Source organism: Helianthus annuus, chromosome 6, assembly GCF_002127325.2.
Source record: "Helianthus annuus cultivar XRQ/B chromosome 6, HanXRQr2.0-SUNRISE, whole genome shotgun sequence".
In the NCBI taxonomy this organism is placed as follows: Eukaryota; Viridiplantae; Streptophyta; class Magnoliopsida; order Asterales; family Asteraceae; genus Helianthus; species Helianthus annuus.
The window spans coordinates 58,561,786-58,576,748 of NC_035438.2; the positions used below are offsets into that span (position 1 = coordinate 58,561,786).

At 36.1% G+C, this 14,963-nt stretch overlaps 1 long non-coding RNA gene across 1 annotated transcript; it reads left to right on the top strand.

The window, feature by feature from the left end:
* The first annotated feature begins 4,555 nt into the window (after window positions 1-4,555).
* On the top strand, window positions 4,556-13,682 carry LOC110864018. The gene is made up of 3 exons (XR_002549551.2): window positions 4,556-4,668; window positions 12,884-12,949; window positions 13,582-13,682. It is a non-coding gene; the product is annotated as an uncharacterized LOC110864018 (long non-coding RNA).
* The last annotated feature ends 1,281 nt before the right edge of the window (window positions 13,683-14,963 follow it).

Below are 14,963 nucleotides of genomic sequence, written 5' to 3' on the forward strand. Positions count from 1 at the left end.
ATGCACCATTGAATTCGACATAGTTGTCAGCTTGATCTGGTTCCTCCTTAGGGTGTAAGATGATGATGGTGAAACTGAATTCAGGGAAGGAATTCAGATGGAGAGAGAGGTGTAGAGGGGCAATTTCTGTGATGTTATGATTAGTGTCTAACCTTTAACCTCTCTAGTTATCTCCTTACATATACACCTAAGAGGAAACCTAATTAGTTAATAAGGGTTATATGGTCCATCAACAATTAGCAACTAATTATATAATAGGTATAATATATTTTGATCTATGTAATACTAGGTTATAACCCCGTGTATTACACTGGGTTGAATAAATAAATTTTATATACTAAATAATAAAATAATATATCTTTAAAAACCTCATTTACTGTACGGGTTGAATAAATATAATTTTATATATTAAATAATAAAAAGTTATATATATAAGAACAATATTGTACGGGTTGAATAAATATAATTTTATATACCAAATAAAAAGTTATATCTATAAAACCACGTATATTACACGAGTTGAATAAATGTAATATTGTTTACCAAATAATAAAATAATACATATTTAAAAAACCTCATTTATTACATGGGTTGAATAAATGTAATTTTATATACCAAATAATAAAAAAAATTACATCTTTAAAAATATATGCATTACACGATTTGAATAAATGTAATTTTCTGTATTAAATAATAAAAAATATATATCCTTAAAAAAATCTGTGTATTGTACGAATTGAATAAATCTAATTTTATATATCAAATAATAAAAAGTTATATTTTAAAAAACCTCATGTATTATATGGGCCGAGTAAATGTAATTTTGTATAGTGAAAATAAAAATATTTAATATATTAATACAAACTTTGGTTTTCGTGATAAAAATAGATTATTCCGTTGTTGTAAAATTTGTTAACGAAGTCTCAATAAATTTAACCATTTATTTAAAACTCCGTAAATGTATAAATGATAAATAATATTAGTTAATTTTATTTTAAGTTTCGTAAAATCTATTTGATACCAAACTAAAAAACGTTCAAATATAATTAATTCAAATAAATAATATTATAAATGAGATGTAGATTAAACTAAATAATAATTATCCAGAAGATATTAAACTAATAATTTTAGTAGAAGGCTTATCTATAATATAAGATATTAAATTAAATAATATTTAGTAGAAGGGTTATCTATAATTAATTGGAAGAGATTAAACTAAGATAATAATTATCTATAAGAGATGGCTTAATATGATGACATGTGTCCCAAAAGTGGTTTCTTTTATTATATAGTACTAGCGGTAAGACCCGTGTGCAAACACGAGTCGTTTCTTAGAAAACCATGCATAACACATATTGACAGAATATATAGATATGTGTATAAAAGATATTTAACAAACTTAATAAAAGATGTCTAAAGGATGTCTAACAAACTTAATAAAATTCATCAGTTACATATGATTATTTCAATTCTCTTATTAAAAAAAGAGAGTACATATGAAAGATGTCTAACAAACTTAATAAAATTCAAATACAACTTAACTTTAACAAACATTAACTAAGAACAAACGATCACCTGCCTAAACAACACACATCAAACCTCATTCAAGAATTTGTTACGCAACAAGATGTCCTTCGCTACATGTTGTGATCTAGTTAAATATACTACTGCAAACAATGTAACAGATACTGATTCAACAATCACCCTATACAACAGATGATATGAAAACCCTTCTTTATTACTGATTTTTATTTCTCATCAACATCTCCCTAATTTGTCCTTTGAATTGTAGTTCAAAGTCCAGGAGAACATGTCTTCTTCATCATCCCTCTCAAGTTGAAGGTCCAACAAATCTTGGAGATCGTGTGCATTCAGATTATATGCACTATCCATTTTAATCTCTTCAACACTACCATCTGATCTGATGAAAGTCAATACTTGGGTTTTTGAACATGACTTCCACTTTAATATTTTTGGATCAGTTGGTTTTCTTGGGCAAAGAATTATTGAAGATGAGTTTGGTGATTGTGGTCTGCTAACTAAATTTAAAAATTGATTCAGACAAATCAGATGATGAGAGAAGGTTTTTTGGAGTACCGATTTTTGGAGACAGAGCATCAGTTGTAGGATAGACTGACTTTTGAAGAACATTTGAATGTTCAGCTCTATCTTCTTCCAGCTTTTTGTAGGTCTCAACAATTTTCAGTTTAGACCATCTGGCAATGGATCTAACTAGACCATAATCAGCAGCCACAAGCTCTGCTCTCATTCTTTTAAACTTCAATACCTCATCTGAATCCACTGTTTTGACTTTCTTCCAATTAGATTGAGTTGGCTTTACCAGAGGATCATTGTTCATTTTTGTGATTCTATCGATATGAGTTTTTCTCTTACATGTGGAGATGATTTCTGGTGAAGGAGAATGTTTTGGTAGTGAAGATGAATGTATGGGAAATCTTTGTGATGTTGGAGGTGCTTGGATTGTGGTTGGTGTAGTAAAAATGATCATGGCAGATGTTTGAGAAGCTTCTGCTGAAACAACTGGTGTCTCAGCAGCTGTTTGGTAAACATATGTGGATACTTTTGTGTTCCCAACATCTATTGACAAAATGGGTGATGATGGTGTGGAAGGTATTTTCTCCTTCTTTTGTAGTGCTTTTTTTGGAGAAGGTTGGGATTTAGGTTGAGTAGGCAATACAATTTCTGTAGGATTAGCTTTTGAATCTGGTGGCAACTTTCTCAATGAATCTTTCTCCCCCTTTTTGGCATCATTTTCATCATCATCATCATCATCATCATCTTTCTCAAAGATTGATGTAGAAGTGGAACCCGTAAGTTCTAACAGATGTTCCTTAATGTTCATAATGTCTGCTTGTGTGTCTTTATACCTGGCGTCAGCCAAATTTCTGATAAATTCCAAACTGAAATTGTGGTTACTTTTAGCCAAATTCCTCTGAACTTGAAAGATGGGTTGCATAGAATTCCAAAGCTCATTGGCAATTTCCTGTCTGCTAGGTTGACTTTTAAAAAGCTCTATCATCTGCTTAACCAATTCTTTCATTTCAGCAACATCTGTTTCAATGTTAGACACTCTAACCGTCAAATCCTTATAAGTAAATTCATCACCTACTTTAATAGGATCATCTGAATTGCCACCTGTAGTGATTGTTTTTATTTTGATAATAGGAGAAGTCTCCATATCATCAGAAACAGATGCGCCTTTTTCTTCATTCTGGGGACTTCCTAGTGAAGCAGAGATTACAGTTGTAACCTCATTAGTAGTTGCCTTCAAAGGAGTCTTAATGATGTAACCACTGTCCAACTGATCACCAATAGGTTCAACAGTTGTAGTCGCTGCTCCACTTAAACTACCACCAAGAGTTTCGTAATACTCAACGGAGATAACCTCCTCAACTGTTTGTAGAATAGAAGATTTAATTGGTTCAGACGTAGTCATTTGTTGCGATCTTCTATCAGTAATGTGTGCATTAGAGGAACTGTTTTCTTTCTGAAATTCAATTGCTTCTAACAGAGGTAATATTGTTAATGGAACTTGAGCCGAGGGTTGTGGTGTAGAAAGAGTGATTGCCCTGGGAGAGGGACTTTTAAACATACTTTCATATGAAAGCTCTACTTCATGTTGTGGTGTCCCTGTACTTACAACATGATCATTTTGTGACGATACATGAGGAGTTTGGATGGGTTGAGATCTTTCCAACAGTGAAGAAGTAGCAGCAGTGGTTTCAAGTGACATTTGTGTTATCACTGCATTAACCTCTGGGATCTCATCTTCCAGAGGAACCTTTTTATTTTGTTTAGTTTTGATGGACTTTTTGGATGTGATAGCTTTCTTTTTGCGTTTTCCTGGTGTGTATTTCACAATACCGGTTGTGGTATCATGATCAGCATGAGCAGTTCGCTCAACAACAGAAGTTTGAGCAACTGATGCAGACGGATCTAAAAGAGGCTCATCTCCCTTTGTTTCAGTTGTTGAAAATTTTGACTCTTTATCCATAAGTTTAATAAAAGTTTTACTTGTAAGACTATTTATTTGAAAAGCTACACCTTGTTCAAAATCTGTTTGTGACACTTGTTTTCGTAGGTAGAAGCTTAGAAGTCTTGGATACAACAAAAAGCATTACTTACGAACACCTTTTTTCAATTTTTCACATTATTCAACAAATCAGAAAATAGTGCTTTTGATAAATTGTAATCAGATTTTGTTAAAATAGCATAACCCAAATACTGAATGTTCAAAGGTATCTCAATAAATGCGGTGGTCTTGGCTGAGAGACAAATTAAAAGAGTATGTGTAACACCCCGAAATTATTAATGTTATATTTTAATTTAAATATCAGTAATAAGTTAAGATAAAAGACTAGGAAAAGATAACCTTGTAAGTTGGTATCTTAACATAATATGACAAGTATGATTAAATTTCCCTTTTTATAGTTGGTGTATAGTTAAGGGGCCAAACTTGTCAATTCTGAAACTCAACTTAATAACTAGTAAAATAACACACCAATTTGATCGACCAAAACGCAGACAACAAGGGGATTCCCCCTCAAACCCTAACATTCACAAAAATTCACCAATTGAAGGTTCAAATCAAGTCCGAATTGAAATCTGAATATAGATTTGTGATCACCTTGACTAAGGGATCGTAAGGTATGCAAAATTTCATGATTTGGTTCTATCTTAAATTTTAGATAAATTCATGAGATTCGAATCTGAGCATGCATGATAGTTGTTTTGATTTAAATAGTGTATAGGGATGAACCCTAGTCGATTACTTGTTGAAATTTGGCCTAATTCTTGTAAAGTTCATAATCACCATTAGAGGTGATATGAGGATTTTGTAGAAAAGTATGGGACATTAGGATTATTGTTGGGATTGAACCCTAACAGAGGAACAGATAATGTAAAGCCAAAACCGGATCCCATCAGTGGACACTTAATAAGCAGCAGTTTACTCTAATCTCTCCCCTTGACAGTGGTTATCTAACAACTGATAATCTTAAATGCTGCTCAACTACAACAACTGATAAACCAAACTCTGATGATTACCTAACAACTGCTGAAGACAAACTCTGTTGCTCTATCTACTGCTGTTTCCTAAGTGATGCTGAAGATTCAAGCACTGCCCCCTCAAAGACTGATCACCTTTGAAGAAAGCACTGAAGACTCAACATCTGTGCTAAGGCTACAACAGTGGAACGTGAAGCAGTAGTTTTCCTTATGTTTTGTATGTTAGTGAATATCAGATGTTATATAACAGTAGTTTGTATAGGACAGTATTTGTAGTTTGTTAGGTCGTTAGATGTCACTATCATGGTGACGTCAGCTGAAGTATATCAGTAGTTTGGTTTGCCTATAAGTATGACAGTACTCTGTACTGTTACACTTGATCGTTTTGAGTGAGTTCCTCTCCTCAATTCATCCTTTCATCTTGTGCAACCAACTCTGGTGTATCAGGCTGAGGGGGAGTTTAGATTGTAAGCTTTTACTGTAATCATTTGCTTTGTATTTCAATCATTTGACTCAATGAATAGCAATTGTTTATCAATCTCTACTTTCCTTTGTTTGTGTTTACTTTGTTTGCAACTCATTTCCGCTGCACTTATTAGTTTTATGCAAACAAACACGAATCATGACAGCCTCAGATCGTAACAATTGGTATCAGAGCTTGGACAGTCAAATTCGATCTAACAATCAATTTGACATAACAGTTCAGCTCAAAATTCATTGATACTAAGGTTGGTTGCATTCAGTTGAAAAACAGAGTAATAAGCAAATCATGATCAAAATGGTTATTCAAAAACTCTGTAAATCAACCAAGATGTCATATGACACACAAATCTCACACAACAAATGTTTTCATACATATGTCACTTATAGTTTTCAGATTTGCAAAATATCTGATAAATTATGAGATCGTTAAATGTTTCAAAATGAATTACAATTGTTGTTTTCGATATTTGTGATGTTTTTTAATAAACACTAAAGTATGTACCTCAGATCAGCAAAACTTGTGTTCATCTAAAACACCTGCATACTGCTGATATCGAAAAGAGGGAGAAAAACTTTAGTCAAAATCTCTCATGTGTTCAAAGGCATGTTGAGTGCCTACATAAGGACCAAATCAACCTTGTCTAACACATATTGAGAAAAATAAAATGTCAAAACAGTCCTAATCATAAGTAATGTGAAATCTGAACTAAAACATGTTCAAACATGGTCAACTTTCTTAAAACATTGCTTCAAAGTGATTATGGACAAAGTATGTTCAAAATATAATCTCCGAGTGAGTATTTCTGAACATATGAATAATAAGGGTAAAAAGGAAAAAGGGAAATAAACAAAATCTCAAAGTGTGACTATCTCAAAACTTTTGAAATCAAAAGAAAAGAGTATTAGCATAAAACACTTTTGAGGTTAAACTTAGATCTTCAGTGGTCATCATGCAACTATGTGCATTCATCAATACAGAAATTGTTCTGGTAACAATGGCATATCCAGTGATTGTGCTCAAAAGAAATTTACAATCAATTGACAAGAAAATGACCCAAATAATGGTCAGAATAACTTGAGAATAATTTGATCATTTACTTGAAAAAAAAAGCTGTCAGATCCTTTTGATTATATCCAAAACATCTTTTATTTTTTTAAAAAGGGTGTTTTCCTTTTAATAAAACCAGATGCATTTTAATTTCTATAAAATGTATTTTGAACTTTTACTCTTTTTTAATAGTGAAAGTTCATCTCTGGTCTGGATGTAATCTCCTTATTTTTATGTGAAATTACTATCCTTAAAACTGGTCAAAAGGAAATGACTCACACATCAAGGTCATGTTAAGCTCAAGTTTAGTTTGTCACAGATCAGAAATTGATTGTAAATTCATTTTTGAACTACTAAGACACTCATGTTCTAGTAATTAGACATAAAATGAGTTGTTCTAAGTAGAGCAAGACTTCATCATCTGGGATGCTAAACCACTGTCTGAAATAATAGACAGATGGCAAAACCTTGAACAAAATTCCTGAAAATGACTGCTGACAACTTAATCTTGACATAATACATCTAAAATGTATGTTGTTAAGAATAGCATTTTTGGTGCTCAACAGATGATAGATAAGATATTGTGTTTCCACAAAGACAAAAATCAATATCTACATCTAAACCAACAGATGCTAAAATTATTTGTCAAAAGTCAAAACACTGCTGCACAAACAGTTGTTAAACATATGATCTTCATTTTTATCCACTGCTGTATCTAAAATGTTGTTGTGCCTTAACATCTGTTTTCTAAAGTCTGTCCACTGCTAAAGTGTCAACCTCTGCTCTTCAAAAACACTGATGTTAAAATCATTGTTTCAACCACTGATACATCCACTGTTTCATTTTGTTACCATTGTAACTACTGATGCTTGATCCATCAGTAGTTGTTAAAACAACTGTCTTCCATCATTTACCATTCCATCAGATGTTTGACACGTGGTCCGTTTTTAGCCTTCAGATCAAAATAACCACTGCCACATCAGCAATCACTTTTTCCCTAAATAAAACCCTGATTAAATCCAAACAGAGGATTACACTGTCGAATTGAATTCCAAACATTCTCTTCACAAAACAGTTTCCCTCTCATAACTCCAAAAATCTTCTTCGATATTCATCATAAAAAATGACGAAGCCAAAATCGAAATAAAAAACAAAACCTTCATCATCTTCCTCCAAAACAGCAGAAGCCACTGAAATGGCCGCTGAAACCATGGAGATACGCTACAAAGCTCCACACAATTATGTGGGTATACTCACAAAACCCACCGATAACCACACATTCGACTCCATCCTTGACATCATTTCTGCATCAAAGTACAAAACTTTGATAACAGCAGGCGCTCCTATTTACCTTGATACCCAGAGAGAGTTCTGGAAAAATGCCACCCTTGAAAAACAAGGAGATATCACCGCCGCCATCAACTCCTCGATACAGGGTAAGAAGGTAAAAATCTCTCCGAAATCCATCTCTGAAACCTTTAAACTCGATGATTTAAATGGAAAAACTTCTTTTACAAAAGACGAGTTGGTGAAGGATTTCATGAACAGGGGTTATGCAGAACAACCAAAGGTAGAAACCCTACAAAAGGGTTACTTCCCTTCTGCACCCATTTCTATTTCACACACTGCTCATGTGTGTTTCAAATAAAACAACGTCCTTCAATGAGATACCAACAAAAATCCAATGCCTGGGGTATGCAATTTTAAACGATAAAAACTTTAACTACTCCCAGGTAATATTTGATGATTTGGTAAAGAACGTTGATAATAAAGCTTTTCTGCTCTTTCCGAGATTTCTAAGCTACTATTTTGAACAAACATTTGTAGAGAAAGAAGCAGAACTGCCCAAACAAGGTGTCTCATTCAAAATAAACTTTTTAACAAAAGAAACTTTTTCAAGAATGATGGCACCAATAAAATTAAAAACAAAAGAGGCAGAGCAGGTTTTAGAAACTGTCACTGACCCTGAAGCAACCACTGCTGAGCCCACTGCTCCAGGTGATCAAAGTAGCACACCCACTGCTTTGAAACCAACACCTGCCACCAAAAAGACCAAAAGAAAAACATCCAGAAAACCCACCAAACCCACACCAAAGGCAACTCTGGAAGATGAGATCCCAGAGTTAATGCCAGTGACAACACAAAAGTCACAAGAAACCACTGCTGCTACTTCCTCACAGCAGTTGGAAGAAAGATCTCAACCCCAGCCTAAAACTCCTCCTGCATCCTCACAAAAGGGTCAGGTTGTAAGCACAGGGACACCACATTATGAAGCTCTGTATCCACTCGGATCCATCTTCCACAGTCCTGATCCCAAGGACATGTCTCTTTCTACCCCCACACCCTCACCAATAATATTACCACAATCAATAATGCCCCTGTTGCATGCAGTTGATATGGCACAGACACAAACCAGTTCCTCTCAATCACCTATTACTGAGAGTATACCTCCACAAGTGACTGGGTCTGATGTGCATACCTCTGCTATCACAGCAACAGTTGAGGAGGTTACACCCCTTGAGTTACAAGTAACTCTTGGTGGTAGTTCAAGTGGAGCAGCAACTACAACTGATGGATCAACAGATCTTCAGTTGGACAGTTGTTTCATTAGTAAGACTCCCTTGAAGGCAATTTCTTCCATAGCACCAATGAAAGCCACCAGTGAGTATGTTTTACCTACTGGTATTTTCCAAAGGCTAACAAGTGCTGAAGAAAGAAGTCCCCAGTACCAAGAACAAGGGGCATCAATGGATGATTTTTGGGATTCACTTCCTAAGTCAAACATTGATACAACCACTGCTGGTGGGGATTCAGATGATCCTGTTAATTCAGGTGATGATTCAAGATATAATGAATTGACGGCCAGAGTTGAAAACCTGGAATCTTCAGTTGCAGAGATAAAAGATATGGTGCAGCAGCTGTTACAAGCTCAAATAGCCCAATCATCTGCTCCTCCTGCTCAAGCACCTGCTCCACAAGCATTTGCTGTAAATGAGCTCTGGAACATCCTCCAACCAATGCTTGAACAACAACAAATGGCTGATAAAAAGCATGCTCTTCAAGTGCAAATGTTGACCAACATGGTTGAATCTCGGTTCAAAGATACTCAAGCTGATATCAAGGCTATAAAGGCCAGCATTCAACAGAATGCTCAAAGTGAGAAAGCTCCATCTGCCATTTTCTTCATGGATACACCCCTGGCAGATAATGCCAAAAACGGGGAGAAAAACAGGTTGAAAAAGAAAGGTATAGAAGATGGGATGCACATTGAACCTGAGAAACCCAAAACAGCTGATACACCAGCAGTTACAAAAACTGCTGCAAGTAGCCAAACAGCTGCCATCTCATCAACACACACACCTCCAACACACACCACCTCATCACACACCACCACAACCACTGTTCCACCACCACCTGTGTCTACAACACAAAAATCCTCATCAAAACCAAAAACCACCAAACCACCATCATCCAAAGCCACACCACCACTGCCTCCTGCCATAAAGCAGAAGACAGCAGATGTTACAACATCTGCTGTAGTGACAACAGTGATTGAAGCACCAGTTGGTTCAACCACTGTTAGTCAATCACAATCCACTGCCATCCAATCACAATCCACTGATCCACCCAAAACATCATCAGTCTCTTCTTCAAAAAGGAGAAGGGTCTTCATTCCTGATGATGAGTCACCACCACCATCACCACCTTCAAATATCGTTTCCCATTTTCCATCCCCTGCTCAAAAGCAGAAGACAACAACTGATACATCAGTAGTTGTAATGACAACAGCAGTTGAGACACCAGTTGTTTCAACCACTGTTAGTCAGACATCCACAACTGCCCTAATTCTTCCTATATCACAACCACAGCACTTTAGCAGAAAAAGAAAGCCAATTACTGCCGATGAAGGGATACATGATCCAAATGCTGAAAAATATCCACTAGAGCTTGATGCCATCAAAAATGAGATGAGACAGTTCTATACAGAAACAGATCCCTCAAAAAGAAAATTCTCCTCACTCATAGGCTATATAGCTCCAGAAGATATAAATGATTATCTCAGAATAAAGGCAAGGCAAGCTAAAGTTAAAGCCAAGGTTGACAGTGAGAAAGAAAGGCTAAGCGAAGAAGGCATTGCGAATAGACTGGAGTTCTACCTTGCAAAGGTTAAGCAGATGGAAGAATATGCACAAGAGCTAGACAAAGAAAAGGCTGATCAAAAGAAGAGATTGAGAGAACAACTTCTAGCCTTCATCATGAAAGAAAACCTCTATTCTGCTGAAGAATCCCAGTTTAAAGAATGGCCTTTAGTAGCTTTGAAGCATGAGGCTGAAAGGATCCAAAGAATCAAAAATGATCCTTCAAAGAAGAAAACTGCTCCAAACTGGAGTAAGTACAAAAGACTCATTGCTGATCTCACTGCTGAGTATAAAAGAAAGAAAAGGGAGTTGGTGGATGCTAAGATAGGCACTGCTGAAGCCATATCAAAATGGTCTAGGCAACAAACTGATGAAGCTTATGAAAGACTTAAGAAGCAGAGGTTGAAAGCCTCTAACCCTCCCAAAAAGTCTGACTACAAAAAGCTTCAAGAACAAGTCAAACTTTTCGAAACACAGATCAGCACAGCAGAAGATTTTATCACAAAGCTGAGTAAAGAAAAGAAGGAAATGATGTCTGCTAGAGTAGATAAGAACAAAGAAACTGAACAGATTGAAGAAGCTATGAAGAAAATAGCTTCAGATAAAGAAAGATTGGCCAAACTACAAGCCCTTGCCAAAAAGGTTAAAGTAGTAAGCCAAAAGTCATCAGCAGGCATCACAAACTGTGAGCTGATTGACAAAGAAGTTGAAGCAGATATAGCTGAAGCCAACAAGATCGTTGAACAAGCATTCATACGAGTGTCTGAAGCTCATGATGCTGCTCTTCACTTCTTCAGGCCAATCACTTCAAGTTCATCAGATAATAAAGCTCTCCCAAGAAACCCATTGAGTTCAAAAATACTAAAGTGGATGTCTGATCAAAAGACCCACGTATTGACTTTGCTAAGATTCAATGGTGAAGTGAAGCATATATCAAGGAATCAGGCACTAGGCCTAAGTGTTGAAGATCTACAGGATCTCCTTGAGCTTACACTGTGCAGGGATAAGGATGATACAAGTTCCAAGGATTTTGAGGAAGAATTTAAAAGAAAAGCAAAGGAACTTCTGATGAAAAATAAAGGTCCTGAATAAGGAAGGGTTTTGGCATTATCTGTTCCAGGGGGAGATTGTTGGGATTGAACCCTAACAGGGGAACAAATAATGTAAAGCCAAAATCGGATCCCATCAGTGGACACTTAATAAGCAGCAGTTTACTCTAATCTCTCCCCTTGACAGTGGTTATCTAACAACTGATAATCTTAAGTGCTGCTCAACTACAACAACTGATAAACCAAACTCTGATGATTACCTAACAACTGCTGAAGACAAACTCTGTTGCTCTATCTACTGCTGTTTCCTAAGTGCTGCTGAAGATTCAAGCACTACCCCCTCAAAGACTGATCACCTTTGAAGAAAGCACTGAAGACTCAACATTTGTGCTAAGGCTACAACAGTGGAACGTGAAGCAGTAGTTTTCCTTATGTTTTGTATGTTAGTGAATATCAGATGTTACATAACAGTAGTTTGTATAGGACAGTATTTGTAGTTTGTTAGGTCGTTAGATGTCACTATCATGGTGACGTCAGCTGAAGTATATCAGTAGTTTGGTTTGCCTATAAGTATGACAGTACTCTGTACTGTTACACTTGATCGTTTTGAGTGAGTTCCTCTCCTCAATTCATCCTTTCATCTTGTGCAACCAACTCTGGTGTATCAGGCTGAGGGGGAGTTTAGATTGTAAGCTTTTACAGTAATCATTTGCTTTGTATTTCAATCATTTGACTCAATGACTAGCAATTGCTTATCAATCTCTACTTTCCTTTGTTTGTGTTTACTTTGTTTGCAACTCATTTCCGCTGCACTTATTAGTTTTATGCAAACAAACACGAATCATGATAGCCTCAGATCCTAACAATTATGATGTTATCCTAGTGTAATTCAAGTTCTATGAAATAGGTTCAGAATTTATTGATGTGAAAATTATGTGAAATTTGCCTAAATTGTTGTTTATCATGGCTAAATGATAAATGTTAAACTTAATTATGAATTGTGAGAAATCATGCACATAAGATGCTCGATAAAATGCCTAAAAGACATTGATCGACACAAATTATGGTGTTGGTAAAGTAACAAGCTTAAGTCATGAGCCGAATGGTTCTAATGGTAATTGGCTTGTATGTTTTAGGCAACACGAGCGAGGCGTCGGGAAGTCAAGCCGGTGCGGACGCTCGTTTAAAGGGAAAGCTTTGAGGTACGTGGTTAACGCTACTATAATATTGATGATTTAGTTTTCATTTTGATTGTTTACTAGTTATGAACAATATAGAGTTGTGATGGTTTGGTTGCTTAAAAGAAGGACTTCATAATGGCAAACCAAACGGGTTAACAATGGTGGGTACAAACCGGGAAACGGGAGTACCTTATCCGTAGACCATAAACCCGTGTGTCGGGTAATGGGAAGAATAATATTAACACGCAAACCGGTAATGGGAGCGTGGGTGTTGAAGCAAGGGATCCAAAACGGGTCATACTTGTTGCAAAGAAATGTCCCGTACTGCGCTTTGATGACTTAAAAGTGCGAAAATTGGAATAAACGGGTCAAAACAGCAAAACAGGAAAATATGCAGAAGCTACCGTAAGTTACGGTAGCCACCGTAACTTACGGTAGAAGGTGAATTGCTACGGTGATGCTGTACTGATTTACGGCAGAACCATAGATGCTCAGCGACCACCGTAACTTACGGTGACCACCGTAAGTTACGGTGGAGCCCAGCCAAATTTGTTAAACTTGTATATTTTCATAGTTTGAATCCGTTTTAAGCGTACTCTTAATTATGTGAAATTTTTAAGGATTCTAACATTATTATTTGTTAAATTTTCCAGCTTTCAAGTAAGTCAACCAAGCGGATGGTGATCAACTCTAGGCTCATGAACCGAACACATTCAAGAAGTAGTTCCGCAAATTTTTGTCTTAGATGATCATTAGTGAAATTTTTGTAATAGAAGGAATACTTATGTATCCTATTAGTGTTTTTAGGTGGTTTTAAACACTTATGTGCTAAACTAGGATTAATTTTAATGTTTGTTTTCAAATGATTTTGAACATTCTTATCTAGTTGGTAAAAGTATTGTCTCTTTAAGGAGAGTGTTACAAATTGGTATTCAGAGCTAAGGTTAAGGAGAATTGTGTTCGGTTCAAGGCTTGATCAACATCCGGTAAGAATTCATTTAAAGCAAAATTTAATTTAAAAAGATCAAAAGGGTAACGATTTATTGTGTATGGGAGGAGTATAGTAATATACTCGAACCCGGGAAGTACACTTAGTATAACGAGTAAGGCAAAGTTATACACTTGGCCGAATAACGAGTATAAAGTCTCATATAAAGGCATGAGAGTGATGGAACAAGATTATTTATCCAATTATTTTAATATTTCAGTAAGAAGATGTCGGGAGGTGCTAGTGACAATGTCCTATCCCTCACTACCGACGAGTTGAAAGAGAAGATTGCCGAGGAAGTCGGAAGGGCAATCGAAGTTAGCCTACCAAGATTTATAGAAAGGATGCAAAACACCCTACTTTCGACTATGGAGGAAAAGATTGGTGAATTAAGAGAAGACCTTACCAATGATAGAGGCAAGGCGAAAGAAAAGAAAGGTTGTTCTTACAACAAGTTTATGGCGTGTAAACCTCCGATTTTCAATGGAGGGGTGGATCCAATTGCTTGTCAAAGGTGGATAAGCGATATCGAGGGTGTTTTCGAACGAACGCATTGTGATGAAAGTGATTTCGTGGCTTATGGAACTGGCCAACTTAGAGGCCAAGCCAAGGATTGGTGGGACAACCTCAGAAACGAAATGGGTGTTGAAGCAATAAGAGCAATGACTTGGGAAGATTTCAAAACACCATTCCTCAAACATCATAGCCCCAAGGCAGTAATAAACAAGATAAAGGAAGAATTCATGCAATTGAGGCAAAAGGGTGAAACCGTTGATAAAATTACGGGGATGTTCATGGATAAGCTCAAGTTTTGTGATGACTTGGTCAAAACTGAAGAACAGAAAATCTATTACTATCACACCATGCTTAGGGCTGAATATAGGGAATTTATGACTCCCTCACATTATGAAAATCTCACCGATATAATCAATGCGGCGCAGGAACGCGAGATTGAACTAAAAAGGCAAGTTGAAAGAGGTGAGAGAAGGGCCTTGGAGGAAAACCCGAGTCCCGCAAAGAAGCCAAAGGTAGCTGAATCTTTGAAGA